Source organism: Triticum urartu, chromosome 2A (assembly GCF_056163025.1).
Source record: "Triticum urartu cultivar PI428250 chromosome 2A, HENAU_Tu73, whole genome shotgun sequence".
Taxonomy (NCBI): domain Eukaryota; kingdom Viridiplantae; phylum Streptophyta; class Magnoliopsida; order Poales; family Poaceae; genus Triticum; species Triticum urartu.
The window spans coordinates 633,879,604-633,889,433 of NC_141874.1; positions in this window are offsets into that span (position 1 = coordinate 633,879,604).

A 9,830-nucleotide genomic window follows, 5' to 3' on the forward strand; every position below is an offset into this window, starting at 1 on the left:
CAGTATGAAAACTAAGTGGGTGTGAATCTAATCCTATAATGAAAAATTCCCACTAGTATATGAAAGTGATAACATAGGAGACTCTCCATATGAAAAACATGGTGCTACTTTGAAGCACAAGTGTGGTAAAGGATACTAGGAGTGCCCCTTCTCTCTTTGTTTATTTTTCTTTTCTTTTTTCTCTTTTTTTCTTTTTCTTTCTTTATCTTTTTTTTCTTTTCTTTCTCTCATTGTCCGGAGTCTCATCCCGACTTGTGGGGGAATCATAGTCTCCATCATCCTTTCCTCACTGGGGCACTGCTCTAAAAATGAATATTGATGATCATCACACTTCTATTTACTTATAACTCAAAAGAAACAAAAATTATAACTCGATGCCTATAACAAGTATGACTCTATATGAATGCCTCTGGCAATGATCTAGCGTAACATGTATGAAAAATTATGAACGGTGGCTAAGCCACAAACAAAGGAATATGGCAATGAATGCTCAAGTCATCAAACGGAAGCGGTGGAGGTTGCATGGCAATATATCTCGGAATGGCCATGGAAAAGCCATAATAGGTAGGTATGGTGGCTGTTTTGAGGAAGATATAATGAGGCTTATGTGTGATAGAGCATATCATATCACGGGGTTTTGGATTCACTTGCGAAGTTTGCACCACATCTCAATGTGAGAAAGGGCAATGCACGGTACCGTAGAGGCTAGCAATTTGTGATAAGGTAAGAGTGTGTATAATCCATCAACTCACATTAGTCATAAAGAACTCATATACTTATTGCAAAAGTTTATTAGCCCACGAAGCAAAGTACTACTACGCATGCCCCTAGGGGGATAGATCGGTAGGAAAAGACCATCGCTCGTCCCCAACCGCCACTCATAAGGAAGACAATAAAAAATAAATCATGCTCCAACATCATAGCATAAAAGAGACTATACGTGCATGCTTCGGGAATCACAAACCTTAACACCAATATTCCTGCTAGAGCACAACTACTTATGAAAATAACTCACATATCACATCATCATATCTCAAAACTATTACTAAGAATCAAGTTTATTTTGTCCAATGATCTTCATGACATTTTCCTTTTCTTTATCCTTCTGGGATATCTATCACTTTGGGACTAATTTTCATGTGTTGTTTTTCAAAAGCTCAAACAAATATAAGTGAAGATCATGAGCATAATATTTCTTTCCCTCAAAATAATTTAAGTTAAGCCAGAGATAATTTCTTCAAAAATACTAAGCACACCATGCTCAAAAAGATATAAGTGAAGCACTAGAGCAAGTCCTAGCTCATAAAAGATTTAAGTGAAGCAAAGAGAGCAATTCTAACAAGTCATGACAAAATTTTGGGTCCCTCAAATAGGTGTTTCCAGCAAGGATTGATGACTTAAAACACAAAATAAAACAAGCAAAGACTCATATCATACAAGACGCTCCAAGCAAAACACATATCATGTGACGAATAAAAATATAGTCTCGAGTAAAATACCGATAGTTGTTCGAAGAAAGTGGGGATGCCACTCGGGGCATCCCCAAGCTTTGTTGGTTGCTCATTCTTGGATAATAGCGTGGGATGCTGGGGCATCCCCAAGATTAGGCTCTTCCATCCTTCATTCCTCCATGATAAGATAACCCAAAACTTGAAAACTTCAATCACACAAAACTCAACAAAACCTTCGTGAGATCCGTTAGTATAAGAATAATAAACCACTACTATAAGTGTTGTATCAAACCAATACATATTTTGTTTTTGTATTATATCTACTTTATTCCAACTTTTCTATGGCAAAAACTCATCAAAGAAAACAATAGAGCCATCAAAATAAGCACACAACACAAAGAAAACAGAATCTGTCAAAACAAAATAGTCTGTAGCAATCTGATTATTTCGAATACTTATGTAACTCCAAAAATTCTGAAAAATTAGGAGGGCCTGAGAAATTTGTATATTGATCTACTGTAGGTGGAATGGTTATTTTATCACTCTGGTAAAAAATGAAAATTCATTTCGTGAGCGTAAAAGTTTATGTTTTTTCAGTATGATCAAACAACTATCACCCAAGAAGATCTTAAAGGCTTTACTTGGCACAAACACTAATTAAAACATAGAAAAACACAATCACAATAGTAGCATAATTGTGCTAACACACAAGAACAGGAAGCAAAAAGCAAAAATAAATTTTATTCATTGGGTTGCGTCCGAACAAGCGCTATAGTTTTACGCCCTTAGCTAGGCATAAAGCAAGGATCTAAGTTTTGTCATCTTTGGTTCGAGTTCCATAAGGTGCCCTCATCATTGATTCAGAAGGTGACCTAATTCTAGGTCTAGGAAAGTGTTCCATACCCATTCCTCAAAGGAAATTGGAACTTAATATTGCCTTCTGTCATATCAATCACGGCACCGATGGTGCGTAAAAACGGTCTACCAAGAATAATTGGACGAGACGGATTGCCATCAATATCAAGAACAATAAAAATCTATGGGCACATAATTTCTATTTGCAAGAATAAGAACATCATTAATTCTTCCCATAGGCTTTTTAATAGTAGAATCCGCCAAGAGCAAATTTAAAGAGCATGATTCAAGATCGGTAAGACCAAGCACATCACATAAAGATTTCGGAATTGTAGAAACACTAGCACCCAAGTCACACAAAGCAAAACACTCATAATTTTTAATCTTGACTTTGATAGTAGTTTCCCATTCATCATGCAATTTTCTAGGAATTCAAACTTCTAATTCCAATTTTTCTTCAAGATCTTTCATCATAGCATCAACAATATGTTTAGTAAAAGCTTTATTTTTTCATAAGCATGGGGTGAATTTATCATGGATTGCAACAAAGAAATACAATCAATCAAAGAGAAACTATCATAATTAATGTCTTTGTAACCCAAAAGAGTGGGCACATCACTAGTTAAAGTTTTGACCTCTTCAAACCCACTTTCATCAAATTTTTCAACAAGATTTTCACCCTCTGAAATATTGGGACGCCTTCTACCTAAAGTTGACTCCTCTTCAGTCCCTTTTTCATCAATATTAACTTTACTAAACAAGGAATCAATATAAGAACCACCAATCATTTTAAGATCATCATCACTTTTGCGAAAGAAATCACTAGTAAACGCTTTTTCTAAGAATTATCTTTTAGCTCTAAGCATAGCGGTTCTTTTCTTACTTCCATCCATAGAAACATAAAGAGCTTTAATTGATTCATCAACCTTAAGCACAAAAATTTTAATCTTGAGATTTTCCACATCATGAGCAATTCTATCAACAGTTATAGACAAATCATCAATCTTATTCAACTTTTCTTCTATGGAAGTGTCGAAAACTTTTTGCGTGTTGATAAATTCTTTAATATTATTCTCAAGATCGGAGGTGTTCCTATTATTATTATAAGATTTATTTCATAGGAATTACCATAATTATTAGAGGAATTACTAGGAAAAGGCCTAGGATTAAAATTACCTCCATAAGCATTGTTGTTGAAATTATTCCGAGAGATAAAATTCACAACAATGGCATCACTATTTTGCTCAATCAAAGTATACAAAGGCATATCATTAAGATCAATAGGAGAACTTCTACTAGCAACCAATTTCACAAGAGCATTAACATTTTCACTCAAAGAAGAAATTTCTTCAATCGAATTAACCTTTTTACTAGTAGGAGCTCTTTTGGTATGCCATTGCGAATAATTTGCCACGATATTGTCAAGCAATTTGGTGGCTTAACCCAAAGTAATTTCCATAAAAGTACCACCCGCGGTGGAATCTAAAAGATTATGAGAAACGAAATTCAACCCCGCATAAAAATTTTGTATGATCATCCAAAGATTTAACCCATAAGTTGGGCAATTCCTTAGCATCATTTTCATCCTTTCCCAAGATTGTGCAACATACTGATGTTCAAGTTGCTTGAAATTCATGATCTGGGTTCTAAGGGAAATAATTTTCGCGAGAGGAAAATATTTAGTGATAAAAGCATCTTTGCACTTATTCCAAGAACTGATAGTATTGCGAGGCAAAGAAGAGAACCAAATTTTTGCAGAATCAGGCAAGGAAAACGGAAATAATTTCATCTTGACCACATCTTTTTTCTTTTGCATATCGCATAATTCCACGAAGGTATTAAGATGGGACGCAGCATCCTCATTAGGAGTACCAGAAAATTGGCCTTTCATAACAAGATTCAGCAAAGCAGTATTAATATCACAAGTCTCCACACTAGTGGCGGGAGGGGAAAGCGGAGTGCCAATAAAATCATTGTTGTTGGTATTTGAGAAATCACATAACTTGGTGTTCTCTTGAGTCATGATGACCGCACTAAAAGATTGCACTCAAAAATAGATCTGTTAAGAAGACGTCGAACGAGAAGGAGATGCGAATAAAATGGCAAATTTTTGTGAAGTGGGGGAGAGGAAAACGAGAGGCAAATGGCAAATAATGTAATAATAATGTAAATTGCAAGGAGATGAGATTTTTGATTAGGAACCTGGTTATGAAGAAGATCCTTCTTGGCAACGGCACCAGAAATGGTGCATGGCCGGGAGACTATCTCGACTTGGTGCTCCCCGGCAATAGCGCCAGAAATTCCTTTTGATTGCTCTCTGACTATAGCGCCAGAAAAGCTCATGTCTGCTAGGACTATGTCGGTATTTCCCCAAAGAGGAAGGGATGATGCAGCACAACGACGATAGGTATTTCCCTCAGTGAAGAAACCAAGGTTATCGAACCAGTAGGCGAACTAAGCAACACAACGTAAACAACACCTCGCAACCCGACGTGTTAAAGGGGTTGTAAATCCCTTTCGGGTAACAATGCCAGAAAATTGTAGTAGATTGAAATAATAGATTGTAAATAAATAAAGTGCAGCAAAGTATTTTTGTATTTTTGGCTTAATAGATCTGACTAAAAATGCAAAGGAAAAGTGGATCGCAAGCAAATATATGAGGAAGAAGACCCGGGGCCGTAGGTTTCACTAGTGGCTTCTCTCGAGAAAAGATAGCAAACAGTGGGTAAACAAACTACTGTTGGGCAATTGATAGAACCTCAAATAATTATGACGATATCCAGGCAATGATCATTACATAGGCATCACGTCCAAGATTAGTAGACCGACTCCTGCCTGCATCTACTACTATTACTCCACACATCGACCGCTATCCAGCATGCATCTAGTGTATTAAGTTCATGGGAAAATGGAGTAATGCAATAAGAATGATGACATGATGTAGACAAGATCCATTTATCTATTGCGTAGATATAGATCATGTCTTTTTATCCTTAGTAGCAACGATACATACGTGTCGGTTCCCTTTCTGTCACTAGGATCAAGCACCGTAAGATCGAACCCACTACCTGGCACCTCTTCCCATTGCAAGATAAATAGATCAAGTTGTCCAAACAAAACAAAATATCGGAGAAGAAATACGAGGCTATAAGAGATCATGCATATAAGAGATCAAAGAAACTCAAATAACTTTCATGGATATAAAAAGATATGACTGATCATAAACTCAAAGTTCATCGGGTCCGAACAAACACACTGCAAAAAGAGTTACATCATATGGATCTCCAAAAGATCATTGTATTGAGAATCAAGAGAGAGAGAGATGAAGTCATCTAGCTACTAACTACGGACCCGAAGGTCTACAAAGAACTATTCACACATCATGAGAGAGGCACCAATGGAGGTGGTGAACCCCATTCGAGATGGTGTCTAGATTGGATCTAGTGGTGAACACATCATGAATATTTCGTCGATTCCCCTAGGGTTCTGGTATTTTTGGGGTATTTATAGAGCAAAGAGGCGGTCTAAGGGTACCCAGGTGGGCACAACCCACCAGGGCGCACCTGGGCCTCCTGGCGTGCCCTGGTGGGTTGTCCTCTCCTCGGGACTCCCCCAGGTGCAACCAGGGCCCAACTTGTTCCTTCTGGTCCATAAAAAATCTCCGTAAATTTTTGTGGCATTTGGACTCCGTCTGATATTGATTTTCTGCGATGTAAAAACACGGAAAAAAGGAATTGGCACTTGGAACTATGTCAATAGGTTCGTACCAAAAAATGATATAAAATGACCATAAATGATTAGAAAACATCCAAGATTGATAATATAACAGCATGGAACAATCAAAAATTATAAATACGTTGGAGACGTATCAGGCACCAGGGTGGGCACAAACCCACCAAGGCGCGCCCCCTCTCCTGGCACGCCCACGTGGGTTGTCCCCATCTGGTGGCCGCGCAGACCCTTAAACCGACGCTATAAAATCCTATTTTTCCAGAAAAAATCAGGGAGAAATAATTATTGCGATCCACGAGACGAACCACCGTCACCTCCTATTCTCCATCGGGAGGCCAGATCTGGAGTCCGTTTGGGGCTCCGAAGAGGGGGATCTTCGTTCTTCGTCATCACCAACCCTTCTCCATCGCCAATTCCATGAAGCTCCCCACCACGAGTGAGTAATTTCTTCATAGGCTCGCTGGTCGGTGAGGAGTTGGATGAGATTCATCATGTAATCGAGTTAGTTTTGTTAGGGCTTGATCCCTAGTATCCACTATGTTCTAAGATTGATGTTGCTATGACTTTGCCATGCTTAATGCTTGTCACTTTGGGCCCGGGTGCCATGAACTCAGATCTGAACCGTTTATGTTATCATCATTATATCCATGTTTTAGATCCGATCTTGCAAGTTATAGTCACCTACTATGTGTAATGATCCGGCAACCCCGGAGTGACAATAGTCAGGACCACTCCCGGTGGTGACCGTAGTTTGAGGAGTTCATGTATTCACTATGTGTTAATGCTTCGTTCTGTTTCTCTATTAAAAGGAGGCCTTAATATCCCTTACTTTCCAATATGGACCCTATTGCCACGGGAGGGTAGGACAAAAGATGTCATGCAAGTTCTTTCCATAAGCACGTATGACTATTTACGGAATACATGCCTACATTATATTGACGAACTGGAGCTAGTGCCGTATCGCCCTAGGTTATAACTGTCTCATGATGAATATCATCCAAAAAGTCACCGATCCAATGCCAACAAATTTATCTTATATTGTTCTTGCTAAGTTACTACTGCTATCATCACTATAACACTTGCTACAAAATTACTGCTATCACTGTTATCGTTAGCGTTACCGCTGCTACTATTATTAGAACTATCATATTACTTTGCTACTAATTGCTTTGCTACAGATAATTAATCTCCATGTGTGGTTAAATTAACAACTCAGCTGCTAATACCTTAAAATATTATTTGGGTCCCCTTGTGTTGTATCTATAAATTTGGGTTGAATACTCTACCCTCAAAAACTGTTGCGATCCCCTATACTTGTGGATTATCAGATAGCACCACCTATCGGAACCACGCCAAAAATCACCGTGTCTACATTGAGTTTGCCTTCTCCAAACCCTTCCCTTTACTTTCATATGCAATGTTTTACTTTCTGCTGCTACACTCTTAGAATTGCATGTGTAGGCTGATTGCTTGACTTATGCTAAGTTGCTAAAATCTGCCAAGACTTAAAATTGGGAAAAGGCTAGATTTTTATTTGGTCAAGTAGTCTAATCACCCCCTTCTAGACCTACTTTCGATCCTACACTTGCATTCGTTGTTGATTAATCTCAATGCATGTTTATGACCATTGTTGCTCTCTAGTTGGTCGCTCCTCAATGTTTTTGCTAGCCTTCACTTGTACTAAGCATGAATACTGTTTGTGCATCCACTTCCTTAAACCCAAAGTTGTCCCATATGAGTCCACTATACCTACCTATATGCGGTATTTACCTGGCGTTCCAAGTAAATTTGCATGAGCCAAACTCTAAACCTTCAAATAATAATCTGTTTTGTACGCCCGGATCACTCATGTAGCGACTGCGGACTGTCTGTATCTTCCATGTTAGGTGGGTTATTCTCATGATGAGTGTTTATTCACTTTTCATTCATGAGAAAGTGGCTGGTAATTGCGATGGTCAGTTCCATGATCAAAATCAAAACCAAAATATAATAATGAAACAAAACTCCCCTGGACTGTTCTTGGTATGGACAGTACCCGTAGATTCGGCTACCCGTGGATTGTGTTTGTTGGTGGAGGGGGGGTAAAACTTTACCATTCTGTTTGGGAACCGCCTATAATGTGTCTAACATGGAGGATAGTGAGATCTCTCGGTTGTTGTGTTGATAATGAAAGCATGCCTCTCAAAATTATATTCATCTCTGTTTTAAAAGCTTCGAGCTCTGGCACCTCTGCGAATCCTTGCTTCCCTCTAAGAAGGGCCTTGATGTCTACTACGCAACCTTCTTCTTGTAGACTCGTGTTGGGCCTCCAAGCGCAGAGTTTTGTGGGACAGTAGCAAATTTCCCTCAAGTGGATGACCTAAGGTTTATCAATCTGTGGGAGGCGTAGGATGAAGATGGTCTCTCTCAAACAACCCTGCAACCAAATAACAAAGAGTCTCTTGTGTCCCCAACACACCCAATACGATTGTAAATTGTATAGGTGCACTAGTTCGGTGAAGAGATGGTGATACAAGTGCAATATGGATAGTAGATATAGGTTTTTGTAATCTGAAAATATAAAAACAGCAAGGTAACTAGTAGCAAAAGTGAGCGAAAACGGTGCTGCAATGCTTGGAAACAAGGCCTAGGGTTCATACTTTCACTAGTGCAAGTTCTCTCGACAATCCTAACATAATTGGATCATATAACAATCCCTCAACATGCAACAAAGAGTGTCACACCCACGATGCGGCTATATCTCCCACGTGTCAGAGCACGACTTAGAGGCATAACCGCATAGTAGGCATGTCGCAAGAGGGGTAATCTTTACACATCCCATGTACTGAATAAGAAAAGGATAAAGAGTTGGCTTACAATGGCCACTTCACACAATACATAAATATAGCATTACATCATCCAGAATACAATCAAGGTCCGACTACGGAACCAAAATAAAAGAAGACCACCCCTAATGCTAGATCCCCGATCGCCCCGACTAGGCTCCACCACTGATCAACTGGAAACGAAACAACACAACGAACACGATCTTCATCGAGCTCCCACTTGAGCTGGGTTACGTCACCTGCACTGGTATCATCGGCACCTGCAACTGGTTTTGGAAGTAATCTGTGAGTCACGGGGACTCAGCAATCTCACACCCGCGAGATCAGGACTATTTAAGCTTATGGGTAGGGAAAAGGTAGTGAAGTGGAGCTGCAGCAAGCACTAGCATATATGGTGGCTAACTTACGCAAATGAGAGCGAGAAGAGAAGCAAAGCTCGGTCGTGAACTAGAAGTGATCAAGAAGTGATCCTGAAAGCTACTTACATTCAAGCATAACACAAGGACCGTGTTCACTTTCCTGACTCCACCGGAAAGATACCATCACGGCTACACACGCGGTTGATGCATTTTAATTAAGTTAAGTGTCAGGTTGTCTACAACCGGATATTAACAAATTCCCATCTGCCCATAACTGCGGGCACGGCTTTCGAAAGTTCAAAACCCTGCAGGGGAGTCCCAACTTAGCCCATCACAAGCTCTCACGGTCAATGAAGGATATTCCTTCTCCCAGGAAGACCCGATCAGACTCGGAATCCCAGTTACAAGACATTTTGACAATGGTAAAACAAGACCAGCAAAGCCACCCGGATGTGCCGACAAATCCCGATAGGAGCTGCACATATCTCGTTCTCAGGGCACACCGGATTGTCCAAACTTCTGGTAGGCTAGCCCAGAGTTGCCCCTGGTGGTCACCAGCGGCTGACAGGTTGGACCAACACTCAGAGGAGCACTGGCCCGGGGGTTTA